General features: G+C 45.1%; 2 long non-coding RNA genes across 2 annotated transcripts; both read right to left on the bottom strand.

Annotated features, from left to right (window-relative positions):
- Positions 1 to 6482: 6482 nt before the first annotated feature.
- LOC124696628 lies at positions 6483 to 7487 on the bottom strand. Its single transcript, XR_007000706.1, has 3 exons — positions 7070 to 7487; positions 6820 to 6993; positions 6483 to 6729 (listed from the first exon to the last, which is right to left on the bottom strand). It is a non-coding gene; the product is annotated as an uncharacterized LOC124696628 (long non-coding RNA).
- A 3281-nt stretch (positions 7488 to 10768) lies between these two features.
- On the bottom strand, positions 10769 to 11683 carry LOC124696625. The gene is made up of 3 exons (XR_007000705.1): positions 11266 to 11683; positions 11016 to 11189; positions 10769 to 10925 (listed from the first exon to the last, which is right to left on the bottom strand). It is a non-coding gene; the product is annotated as an uncharacterized LOC124696625 (long non-coding RNA).
- Between the last annotated feature and the right edge of the window lie 1689 nt (positions 11684 to 13372).

Genomic DNA, 13372 nt, shown 5'->3' with positions numbered 1-13372 from the left:
AGAGTGTCCACTAGTGAAAGTCTAATCCCTAGGCCTTGTTCCTAAATACTGCTGAGTTACTACTTGCTTGTTTATCGTTTCTATCGTGTTACTACGTCTGCAATACTACCACCATCAACTACACGCCGACAAGCTATTGTGCAGCACCAGTTGCTACTGCTCATATATATTCATACCACCCGTATTTCACTATCTCTTCGCCGAACTAGTGCACCTATTTGGTGTGTTGGGGACACAAGAGACTTCTTGCTTTGTGGTTGCAGGGGTTGCATGAGAGGGATATCTTTGACCTCTTCCTCCCGAGTTCGATAAACCTTGGGTATCCACTTAAGGGAAACTTGCTGCTGTTCTACAAACCTCTGCTCTTGGAGGCCCAACACTGTCTACAGGAAAGGAGGGGGAACGTAGACATCAAGCGGCGCGAGCGAAAGTGTGGAAGGAAAAAGACGATGACCTTAAGTAGAGGTGTGGTGAATCGATGCACCGTTGGATGGAGAAATTGTGAGATAGATGGTGTACACGTGGACAAGGGGTAAAAACGCAATTTTACTGAGAAAGGAAGGGACAGGCGCTACAGTGCGTGCGCCAGTAAAAGCGGAGGACGTGTGTCCCCCACTTGCACGACGTGTCAAACAATGAGGGTTCTGGGCCCACAAGCCAGAGAGGGAGCGTTGCTCCCACCTTCCCAATACAAGAGGACGTGGCCAACGTCAGCAATGATGTCATGTTACCAATGGAAAAACATCGGCAGAGGTGATGTGAAAAATGGCGACAGGAAAGAACTGATGGCGCGTGAAGCACACGTCCGTTGGGAACCCCAAGAGGAAGGTGTGATGCGCACAGCAGCAAGTTTTCCCTCAGAAAGAAACCAAGGTTATCGAACCCATAGGAGTCAAGGAACACGTGAAGGTTGTTGGTGGAGGAGTGTAGTGCGGCGCAACACCAGTGAAACCGGCGCCAACGTGGAACCTGCACAACACAATCAAGATACTTTGCCCCAACGTAACAGTTGAGGTTGTCAATCTCACCGGCTTCGCTGAAAACAAAGGATTAAACGTATGGTGTGGAAGATGATGTTTGTTTGCAAAGAACGAGTGAGAACAATGATTGCGATGAGATTGTATTCAGATGTAAAAGAATGGACCGGGGTCCACAGTTCACTAGTGGTGTCTCTCCAATAAGATAAATAACATGTTGGGTGAACAAATTACAGGCGGGCAATTGACAAATAAAGATTCAATACATATCATGATGATCACTATGAGATTTAATCAGGGCATTACGACAAAGAACATAGACCGCCATCCAGCATGCATCTATGCCTAAATAGTCCACCTTCGGGTTAGCATCCGCACCCCCTCCAGTATTAAGTTCCAAACAACAGACAATTGCATTAAATATGGTGCGTAATGTAATCAACACAAATATACTTAGACAAAGCATTGATGTTTTATCCCTAGTAGCAACAACACATCCACAACCTTAGAACTTTCTGTCTCCGTCCCAGATTCAATGGAGGCATGAACCCACTATCGAGCATAAATACCCCCTCTTGGAGTTACAAGTATCAACTTGGCCAGAGCCTCTACTAGCAACGGAGAGCATGCAAGAACATAAACAACACATATATGATAGATTGATAATCAACTTGACATAATATTCTATATTCATCGGATCCCGCCAAACACAACATGTAGCATTACAAATAGATGATCTTGATCATGTTAGGCAACTCACAAGATCTAAACATGATAGCACAAGCGGAGAAGACAACCAACTAGCTACTGCTATGGACCCATAGTCCAAGGATGAACTACTCACACATCAATCCGGAGGCGGGCATGATGATGTAGAGCCCTCCGGTGATGATTCCCTCTCCCGGCAGGGTGCCGGAGGCGATCTCCCGAATCCCCGAGATGGGATTGGCGGCGGCGGCGTCTCAGTAAGGTTTTCCGTATCGTGGCTCTCGGTACAGGGGTTTTCGCGACGAAGGCTATAAGTAGGCGGAAGGGTAGGGTTGGAGGCGGCGCGGGGGCCCCACACCATAGGCCGGCGCGGGCCCCATGCTGGCCGTGCCACCCTATGGGTACGGGCCCTATTGGCCCCACTTCGTATCCCCTCCGGTCTTCTGGAAGCTTCGTGGAAAAATAAGACCCTGGGCGTTGATTTCGTCCAATTCCGAGAATATTTCTTTTGTAGGATTTCTGAAACCAAAAACAGCAGAAAACAGCAACTGGCGCTTCGGCATCTTGTTAATAGGTTAGTGCCGGAAAATGCATAATAATGATGTAAAGTATGTATAAAACATGTGAGTATTGTCATAAAAGTAGCATGGAACATAAGAAATTATAGATACGTTTGAGACGTATCAAGCATCCCCAAGCTTAGTTCCTACTCACCCTCGAGTAGGTAAACGATAACAACAATAATTTCTGAAGTGACATGCTACCAACATAACCTTGATCAACATTATTGTAAAGCATATGAAGTGAATGGAGTGATTCAAAGCAAAAGATTGCTAACAAAGAGATAATGACTAAACAAATGAATCATATAGCAAAACTTTTCATGAATAGTACTTTCAAGACAAGTATCAACAAGACTTGCATAAGAGCTAACTCATAAAGCGATAAATTCAAAGTAGAATGCATTGAAGCAACACAAAGGATGATTAAGTTTCAACGAATTGCTTTCAACTTGTAACATGTATATCTCATGGATATTTGTCAACATAGAGTAATATAACAAGTGCAATAAGTAATCATGTAAGAATCAATGAACACAGTTAACACAAGTGTTTGCTTCTAAGATAGAAAGAAGTGGGTAAACTGACTCAACATAAAGTAAAAGAATGGCCCTTCGCAGAGGGAAGCATGGATTACTATTTTTGTGCTAGAGCTTTTTTGTTTTGAAAACATAGAAACAATTTTGTCAACGGTAGTAATAATTCATATGTGTTATGCATAATACTTCCTACAAGTTGCAAGCCTCATGCATAGAATACCAATAGTGCCCGCACCTTGTCCTAATTAGCTTGGATTTTCATGGATTATCATTGCATAACATATGTTTCAACCAAGTGTCACAAAGGGGTACCTCTATGCCACCTGTACAAAGGTCCAAGGAGATCAATTGCATTTGATTTCTCGTTTTTAATAGATCTCAACATAGGACATCCATACCGGGACAACATAGACAACAGATAATGGACTCCTCTTTAATGCATAAGCATTCAACAACAGATAATATTCTCATAAGAGATTGAGGATGAATGTCCAAGCCGAAAACTTCCACCATGATACATGGCTTTGGTTAGCGGCCCAATGTTCTTCTCTAACATATGCATACTCAAACCATTTGATCATGATAAATCACCCTTACTTCAGACAAGACAAACATGCATAGCATCTCACATGATATCCAACAAAGGTAAAAAGTTGATGGCATCCCCAGAAACATGGTTACCGCTCAACAAGCAACTTATAAGAACTAAAACACATAGCTACATATTCATCACCACAATAGTTTTTAAGCTATTTTCCCATGAGCTATATATTGCAAAGACAAAGGAATGAAATTTTAAAGGTAGCACTCAAGTAATTTACTTTGGAATGGCAGAAAAATACCACATAGTAGGTAGATATGGTGGACACAAATGGCATGGGTTTTGGCTCAAGGTGTTTGGATGCACGAGAAGCATTTCCTCTCAGTACAAGGCTTTGGCTAGCAAGGTTGTTTGAAGCAAACACAAGTATGAACAGGTACAACAAAACTTACACAAGAACATATTGCAAGCATTATAAAACTCTACACTGTCTTCCTTGTTGTTCAAACACTTTACCAGAAAATATCTAGACCTTAGAGAGACCAATCAGGCAAACCAAATTTCAACAAGCTCTACGGTAGTTCTCCACTAATAGATTAAACTACATGATGCAAGAGCTTAAACATGATCTAATGAGAGCTCAAAACAATTGCCAAGTTTCAAGTTATTCCAAACCATATGAAGCATTTTCTGATTCCAACCAAATAGCAATCAACGAAGCAATTTTCAGCCTTCGCCATGAACATTAAAGCATAACTAAGAACACAAGTGTTCCATATGAAAAAGCGGAGCGTAATATCTCCAATACAAGGATGGTGGGATCCAACTTTATTCAAACCAAAACAAAAACAAAAACAAAAAGGAGCTCCAAGTAAAGAACATAAGATGTGATGTGTGACGCCCCGGAACCGGTACCATGAGGATTCCAGCGAACCCGCCGAAATCCGCACGATATCGATCCAGAGACGCCCTCCGACACGACGTGCGCGACGAATCCCACACGTGATGCCAGAGGAATTAACACGAGCGGTAACATTACAACGAGGATTACAATAGAGCCCACAAGATACATATATTACAACAACGACTCCAACGAGTCAAGATACAAATATACAATACAAAGATCCAAATCATACGGAAGATCAAATACGTCCGAGTACCTGACAAGATACAAATTGGACTAAGAGTCCCGAAGATAACCAGCGGCGTCCATAACCCCGCCCGTGCCAAGCCGAAGGGTAACCTTGCTAACGTCGTCATCTCGTACTGTCAAAGTCGGGCCATCGGTTGCCGACAAAAGAGGGAGGAGACAAAAAGAAAGGAAGGCGAGGGTAAGTACCATTGGCACGTACTTGCGAGACAAGACCAGCTATGCTCGTCGGTGGGCGGTATAAACTTCACCCTGGCTATATGTGGAGTTTAGCGAGCAAGCAAAGCTACTATCCAATAGAGACACGCTACAACATCCGTCTACTCGGAGAAGATAAGAGAGCGCACAAGGTAACGAGATAAATACTACACAAACATAACCCAACTCGATTACACATATCCCCTCCAACAATTGCGAAGAGGCAATGTAAAAGGCACTCAACTGTGGACAAGTTTTATTGGGTAACGGTTGTAGTAAGGCTATATTACTACGCAAGTTATTATCGATTATTAGCAACAAGATAACGGTGTAAGTTGCTCTATGATCAAGCTATACAATTCCAAGTCGTCCATAACCGCGACACGGCTTATCGATAAGATGTACACCCCGCAGGGGTTGCCCAAATGTAACCATACGCATGCTCGAACCCACTTACTACAGGTGGAGTCTCACATCAAGACCGTTCCCAATGCAAGAGAAAGTTTAAGGGGAGCCACCCCACTAAGCTACCCGTGACGAAGTTCGGCCGTACTCCGATACGTGACCCAGAGGTTTGTGCCAACGGCTAAGCTAAGTGTGAACAACCTGCTGTCGCTAATCGTTCCACGAGATGAGTACAGTACGTAAATAAACACCCGAAGGCAACAAGAAGTAAATCGTGCATCGTGCATATGAGCAAATAAAACCAAGGTTGTGGCTCCCAATAAACAGACTCGAGGAAAGGTAGTGGGTGATGGGGGTCCCACTCCCCCACGTACGGGTAGAGCGCTCAATCTCGGAACAGATAACAAGAACTCGGGTCCTAGGGGACATTAGCGAGTCAAAGTTCCGATGCTTTCGCAAAGTGGCTCACGTGATGCCTCTCGCTACAATTTTAGTTGTTAACAATAAAATAAAGTGTGATTATCTCCAACAAAAGATATAGCATGTGATAACCTCCCAACAAGATATCCCGAACATCTCGAGATATCAACATGACCCTAAACTCGCCTACGACTCGCAAAGCTGGCAAACAACAAACAATAGGTAGGGCGAGGAGGTGTATCTCGGACATATAGGTAACGAGTGGATAGGACACGTGACACAACAGAATCGCAACACAAGGATAGCAATAGATCAAAAGAGCATGTAAAAGTAAAATAGGTGAAGGGTGGGCTCGCCTCGTGAAAAGTCACGGGAGAGAACTTGTCGGAGAACTCGTCGTATCTCACATCACCACTTCGTGATCCTATCCGGGAAGAAGCAAATGCTGGAACACACAACGTATGCAAGTCTTACTACTACGGATAAAGAAGATCCAGCATGATCAATATGATATGCATGGCATGGCAAACATGATGCGATGCAACTTATCCATATTAATCGGAGTCGAAACCCCGGACAAGCAAATTAGGTTGAAGTTGCATTTTCTACCGCCAAAATTAAGTGGTTGTTAGCATGGCATATCATGGCAAGGGTGCGCTACTTCAAATTTAAGCGGAGCGGGGAAAACCATAGTCGGTGGTCCGAAATACTCCGCATGTTATGTGAGGTGGAATGCACCAACTACAAGGACGCGTCATGATGCAAGATGCAAACAGGCACAGGGATGGCATAATCATGTTCCTCATGTTTTTCTGAACAACTTTCATATATAACACATTTTATTTGGAGTTATAGTTTGAAATATATGGAAAAGACAGATTTGCAAAATAAATAAAAAGACTGAAAGGGATTGGGCTGGATCTGGGAGTTGGCCTGCTACCTGGCCGGCGGGAGGAAAGGTCTGGCACGCGTGGGCCGGCCCAGTTCTGGCCTGCGAGCGGCGACGGTTAGCTTTGGGCCGCGCGCGCGATGGGCTGCACCGGGAGGAACACGGGTCGAGACCCAACAGCGGATCTGGAGCAGAAAAAGACTGGCAAGGTAATTTCGCCTCCAACAAGAATTGAACACGGGATCTCATGCAACGAATTGGGCCGAACGAACCAGATGAGCTAGCTGCTATTGTTGATTTAGAAGAGGCCACATGAAAGAAAACCATCTAGGCCTGCGGGATCTAGACGAAAAAGAAGAAAAACTCCAATTTAAATGACCACCGTGGTGATTTGATCTTGCGATCTGATGGGTAAACAAACCAAGATGTTACCACTGTGATGTCTGTTCGGATGGTGACAAGATTAGGGCGCGGGGCAACTTGAACCAACCCGTGGCGGAGATGAAACTGAGTAGCCATGGCGGTCATCGTGAAGGAGCTCTGGTTGGAGATGGCTTCGGCGTCTGGAGGCAAACCGGGGCAAGGGAGATGGCGTCGGGGGTGCACCTGGGCGCAGGGAACACGATGGAGGTGACGAGAAGGCCGGAGAGGAACCATGGGCGACGGAATTGAAGAAACTCACCGGCTGTTGGAGTTGGGTAGCGGCGAATTTGCGGGCGATTGGAGAGGTTCCGGTTCAATTCCTTGGTTGGGGATGAAGAGGACGTTGAGGCGCATCTTCTGGTACTCACGGATAGACGCGGGGTGGCCTGTAGCGGCGACGCCATGGCGAGGTGGAGGAGGTACTGTGGTGGTCGTTTTCTCCTTTGTTGCTCACAGAGAGAAAAGGAAGGGTGAGGGAAAGAGGAGTGGCGGCGGCAGGAGGGAGGACGAAGGGGAGGCGCTAGGGTTTGGAAGGAGATGATAAGGAGGGGGAGCAGGTGAGGAGAGGGGTGGTTGGCGTGGTGGTTGGACAGCGACCGGAGATCTCACGCTCTCCTCGTGTCCGTCTGGAGATGACGACAAAGGGGAAAAGAAAGGGGCGAAGGGGTACGGGCCAAGGAAGGTGGGCTGGAGAGGTGGGCTGCTGAAGCTGGGCTAACTTGGGCCGCCGGGAAGAAGGGAAAAAGGCCAGGGAGAGAGCGGCCTGGATTAGAGGGTTAGGTTTTGAAAATCTTTCTTCTTTTGTTTTTATTTTATTCAGAAAACTGTTTTGTAAACTGATTTGGAAATCATTCAAATAGAGATTTGAATTTGAATACAGAGATGGAGAAAGAGATAAAATAAGAGACAAGGATTTATAGCAAAAGTAAAATAGTTTTGTGTTAGGGTTTGTTAAATGACAAGAGAGGGGAGGTTTATTTTATAAACCATATGAGAGGGGGAAACTCAAAATAGTTTTTATTCAAGATAATTTTTATTCGATAAAATCTTGTGAATGATATGATGCATGATGCATATGCCATGATGCATAAAAGAAAAAGAACAAGCAATTCTATTAGGGGTATGTTCCTGGGCCGTTACAATCGACACCACTAACAAGGAACCTCGCCCCGAGGTTCCACGTCCAGGTACGGGGGAGAGAGGTGGACTATCGGATCTTCTGGCGACGTGTCGATCTCCTCGACACCACTAACAAGAGTTCTTGCTCCACGTAGATCGGCGACACCACTAACAAGAAGTCGTGGTTCTGATGTTGATGATGCATTTGCGTCGGGACCTCCGAAGATCAGAACTAATAGGTGAAAGGTAAAGATCGTCCAACCCACGTAGAGACCTAAGACTCGGAGAAACAGATAAGAGGAGATTCAAAACTCGCAAGGATAAGAGGAGCAAGAATGGCACAAGGAGAAAAATAGAGCTAATCAGATCTATCCAACGAATTTTCAGAAAATAGTTTTGACACTAGACACAACAACGTCCGTTGGCAAGGTTATCCTACAGAGCCGGACTAGCGGGGTACCGTCAACCCGAGCTCGATACCAACTTGTGACGCCCGGAACCGGTACCATGAGGATTCCAGACGAACCCGCCGAAATCCGCACGATATCGATCCAGAGACGCCCTCCGACACGACGTGCGCGACGAATCCCACACGTGATGCCAGAGGAATTAACACGAGCGGTAACATTACAACAGGATTACAATAGAGCCCACAAGATACATATATTACAACAACGACTCCAACGAGTCAAGATACAAATATACAATACAAAGATCCAAATCATACGGAAGATCAAATACGTCCGAGTACCGGACAAGATACAAATTGGACTAAGAGTCCCGAAGATAACCGGCAGGCGTCCATAACCCCGCCTGTGCCAAGCCGAAGGGTAACCTTGCTAACGTCGTCATCTCGTACCTGTCAAAGTCGGGCCATCGGTTGCCGAGCAAAAGGGGAGGAGACAAAAAGAAAGGAAGGCGAGGGTAAGTACCATTGGCACGTACTTGCGAGACAAGACCGGCCTATGCTCGTCGGTGGGCGGTATAAACTTCACCCGGCTATATGTGGAGTTTAGCGGCAACGAAAGCTACTATCCAATAGAGACACGCTACAACATCCGTCTACTCGTGAGAAGATAAGAGAGCGCACAAGGTAACGAGATAAATACTACACAAACATAACCCGTACCGATTACACATATCCCCTCCAACAATTGCGAAGAGGCAATGTAAAAGGCACTCAACTAGTGGACAAGTTTTATTGGGTAACGGTTGTAGTAAGGCTATATTACTACGCAAGTTATTATCGCATTATTAGCAACAAGATAACGGTGTAAGTTGCTCTATGATCAAGCTATACAATTCCAAGTCGTCCATAACCGCGGACACGGCTTATCGATAAGATGTACACCCTGCGGGGGTTGCCCAAATGTAACCATACGCATGCTCGAACCCACTTACTACAGAGTGGAGTCTCACATCAAGACCGTTCCCAATGCAAGAGAAAGTTTAAGGGAGCCACCCCACTAAGCTACCCGTGACGAAGTTCTACTGTACTCCGATACGGACCCGGAGGTTTGTGCCAACGGCTAAGCTAAGTGTGAACAACTTCGTCGTCGCTAATCGTTCCACGAGATGAGTACAGTACAGAAATAAACACCCGAAGGCAACAAGAAGTAAATCGTGCATCGTGCATATGAGCAAATAAAACCAAGGTTGTGGCTCCCAATAAACAGACTCGAGGAAAGGTAGTGGGTGATGGGGGTCCCACTCCCCACGTACGGGTAGAGCGCTCAATCTCGGAACGTATAACAAGAACTCGGGTCCTAGGGGACATTAGCGAGTCAAAGTTCCGATGCTTTCGCAAAGGGGCTCACAGATGCCTCTGCTTACAATTTTAGTTGTTAACAATAAAATAAAGTGTGATTATCTCCAACAAAAGATATAGCATGTGATAACCTCCCAACAAGATATCCCGAACATCTCGAGATATCAACATGACCCTAAACTCGCCTACGACTCGCAAAGCTGGCAAACAACAAACAATAGGTAGGGCGAGGAGGTGTATCTCGGACATATAGGTAACAGGGGATAGGACACGTGACACAACGTGAATCGCAACACAAGGATAGCAATAGATCAAAAGAGCATGTAAAAGTAAAATAGGTGAAGGGTGGGCTCGCCCGTGAAAAGTCAGCAGGAGAACTTGTCTGAGAACTCGTCGTATCTCACATCACCACTTCGTGATCCTATCCGGAAGAAGCAAATGCTCGGAACACACAACGTATGCAAGTCTTACTACTACGGATAAAGAAGATCCGAAGATGATCAATATGATATGCATGGCATGGCAAACATGATGCGATGCAACTTATCCATATTAATCGGAGTCGAAACCCCGGACAAGCAAATTAGGTTGAAGTTGCATTTTCTACCGCCAAAATTAAGTGGTTGTTAGCATGGCATATCATGGCAAGGGTGCGCTACTTCAAATTTAAGCGGAGCGGGGAAAACCATAGTCGGTGTCCGAAATACTCCGCATGTTATGTGAGGTGGAATGCACCAACTACAAGGACGCGTCATGATGCAAGATGCAAACAGGCACAGGGATGGCATAATCATGTTCCTCATGTTTTTCTGAACAACTTTCATATATAACACATTTTATTTGGAGTTATAGTTTGAAATATATGGAAAAGACAGATTTGCAAAATAAATAAAAAGACTGAAAGGGATTGGGCTGGATCTGGGAGTTGGCCTGCTACCTGGCCGGCGGGAGGAAAGGTCTGGCACGCGTGGGCCGGCCCAGTTCTGGCCTGCGAGCGGCGACGGTTAGCTTTGGGCCGCGCGCGCGATGGGCTGCACCGGGAGGAACACGGGTCGAGACCCAACAGCGGATCTGGAGCAGAAAAAGACTAGCAAGGTAATTTCGCCTCCAACAGGAATTGAACACGGGATCTCATGCAACGAATTGGGCCGAACGAACCAGATGAGCTAGCTGCTATTGTTGATTTAGAAGAGGCCACATGAAAGAAAACCATCTAGGCCTGCGGGATCTGGACGAAAAAGAAGAAAAACTCCAATTTAAATGACCACCGTGGTGATTTGATCTTGCGATCTGATGGGTAAACAAACCAAGATGTTACCACTGTGATGTCTGTTCGGATGGTGACAAGATTAGGGCGCGGGGCAACTTGAACCAACCCGTGGCGGAGATGAAACTGAGTAGCCATGGCGGTCATCGTGAAGGAGCTCTGGTTGGAGATGGCTTCGGCGTCTGGAGGCAAACCGGGGCAAGGGAGATGGCGTCGGGGGTGCACCTGGGCGCAGGGAACACGATGGAGGTGACGAGAAGGCCGGAGAGGAACCATGGGCGACGGAATTGAAGAAACTCACCGGCTGTTGGAGTTGGGTAGCGGCGAATTTGCGGGCGATTGGAGAGGTTCCGGTTCAATTCCTTGGTTGGGGATGAAGAGGACGTTGAGGCGCATCTTCTGGTACTCACGGATAGACGCGGGGTGGCCTGTAGCGGCGACGCCATGGCGAGGTGGAGGAGGTACTGTGGTGGTCGTTTTCTCCTTTGTTGCTCACAGAGAGAAAAGGAAGGGTGAGGGAAAGAGGAGTGGCGGCGGCAGGAGGGAGGACGAAGGGGAGGCGCTAGGGTTTGGAAGGAGATGATAAGGAGGGGGAGCAGGTGAGGAGAGGGGTGGTTGGCGTGGTGGTTGGACAGCGACCGGAGATCTCACGCTCTCCTCGTGTCCGTCTGGAGATGACGACAAAGGGGAAAAGAAAGGGGCGAAGGGGTACGGGCCAAGGAAGGTGGGCTGGAGAGGTGGGCTGCTGAAGCTGGGCTAACTTGGGCCGCCGGGAAGAAGGGAAAAAGGCCAGGGAGAGAGCGGCCTGGATTAGAGGGTTAGGTTTTGAAAATCTTTCTTCTTTTGTTTTTATTTTATTCAGAAAACTGTTTTGTAAACTGATTTGGAAATCATTCAAATAGAGATTTGAATTTGAATACAGAGATGGAGAAAGAGATAAAATAAGAGACAAGGATTTATAGCAAAAGTAAAATAGTTTTGTGTTAGGGTTTGTTAAATGACAAGAGAGGGGAGGTTTATTTTATAAACCATATGAGAGGGGGAAACTCAAAATAGTTTTTATTCAAGATAATTTTTATTCGATAAAATCTTGTGAATGATATGATGCATGATGCATATGCCATGATGCATAAAAGAAAAAGAACAAGCAATTCTATTAAGGGTATGTTCCTGGGCCGTTACATGATGGAATAAAAATATAGTTTCACTAGAAGTGACCTGATAAGTTGTCGATGAAGAAGGGGATGCCTTGGGCATCCCCAAGCTTAGATGCTTGAGTCTTCTTAAAATATGCAGGGATGAACCACTGGGGCATCCCCAAGCTTAGACTTTTCACTCTTCTTGATCATATTGTATCATCCTCTTCTCTTGACCCTTGAAAACTTCCTCCACACCAAACTTAAAGCAAACTCATTAGAGGGTTAGTGCATAATCAAAAATTCATACATTCAGAGGTGACATAATCATTCTTAACACTTCTGGACATTGCACAAGGCTACTGAAAGTTAATGGAACAAAGAAATCCATTCAACATAGCAAAAGAGGCAATGCGAAATAAAAGGCAGAATCTATCAAAACAGCAACGATCCGTAAAGACGAATTTTCCAGAGGCACTTAACTTGCTCAAACGGAAAAACTCAAAACTAATGAAAGTTGCGTACATATCTGAGGATCACGCACGTAAATTGGCAGATTTTTTGATTTTTCTACAGAGAGTTCTACGCAAATTCGTGACAGACTGACAAAATTTGCTTCACAGCAAGCAATCCAAATCTAGCATCAACTTTACTATAGAGACTTTACTTGGCACAAAAACATGATAAGGAGAGGTTGCTACAGTAGTAACAACTTCCAAGACTCAACAATACAGTAGTAAAATAAAACCATGGGTTATCTCCCAAGAAGTGCTTTTCTTTAACGCCTTTCAGCTAGGCGCAGAAAGTGCAAATCAAGTAACATCAAGAGAAGAAGCATCAACATTATTACCTCGGGAGTTGGGAGTTTTCTCAACTATGCATTGTATCTTATCTATGTATGGAACTCCCTTTTCAATACCTTTAGGCTTACTATCCTCCTCAAATAAATTTTCAGGGACAATCCAATCAAAATTCTTTTCTAATGCCTCATGCATTCCTATGAGTTTATGAGGTATTGGTATTTTAATCTCTCCCTCACAATTGGCTTTATTAGTGTATCTTAGCCTATCTTTTTCCCTCCTTTCAAGGATATTTGCAAAATTGGTACACAAGCCTAGCATCTTATATCGAATAAAAACTTTCCTAGCTTCTCTAGCTACATCACCAAATTCTCTAAGAAGGGTTTCTAAAACAAAATCTTTCTTTTCTCCTTCTTCCATATCACCGAGTATAAGAAACATATGTTGCATTATTGGATTGAGATTAACAAAT

Source organism: Lolium rigidum, chromosome 3 (assembly GCF_022539505.1).
Source record: "Lolium rigidum isolate FL_2022 chromosome 3, APGP_CSIRO_Lrig_0.1, whole genome shotgun sequence".
Taxonomy (NCBI): Eukaryota; Viridiplantae; Streptophyta; class Magnoliopsida; order Poales; family Poaceae; genus Lolium; species Lolium rigidum.
This window is presented reverse-complemented; position numbering and strand designations above follow the sequence as displayed.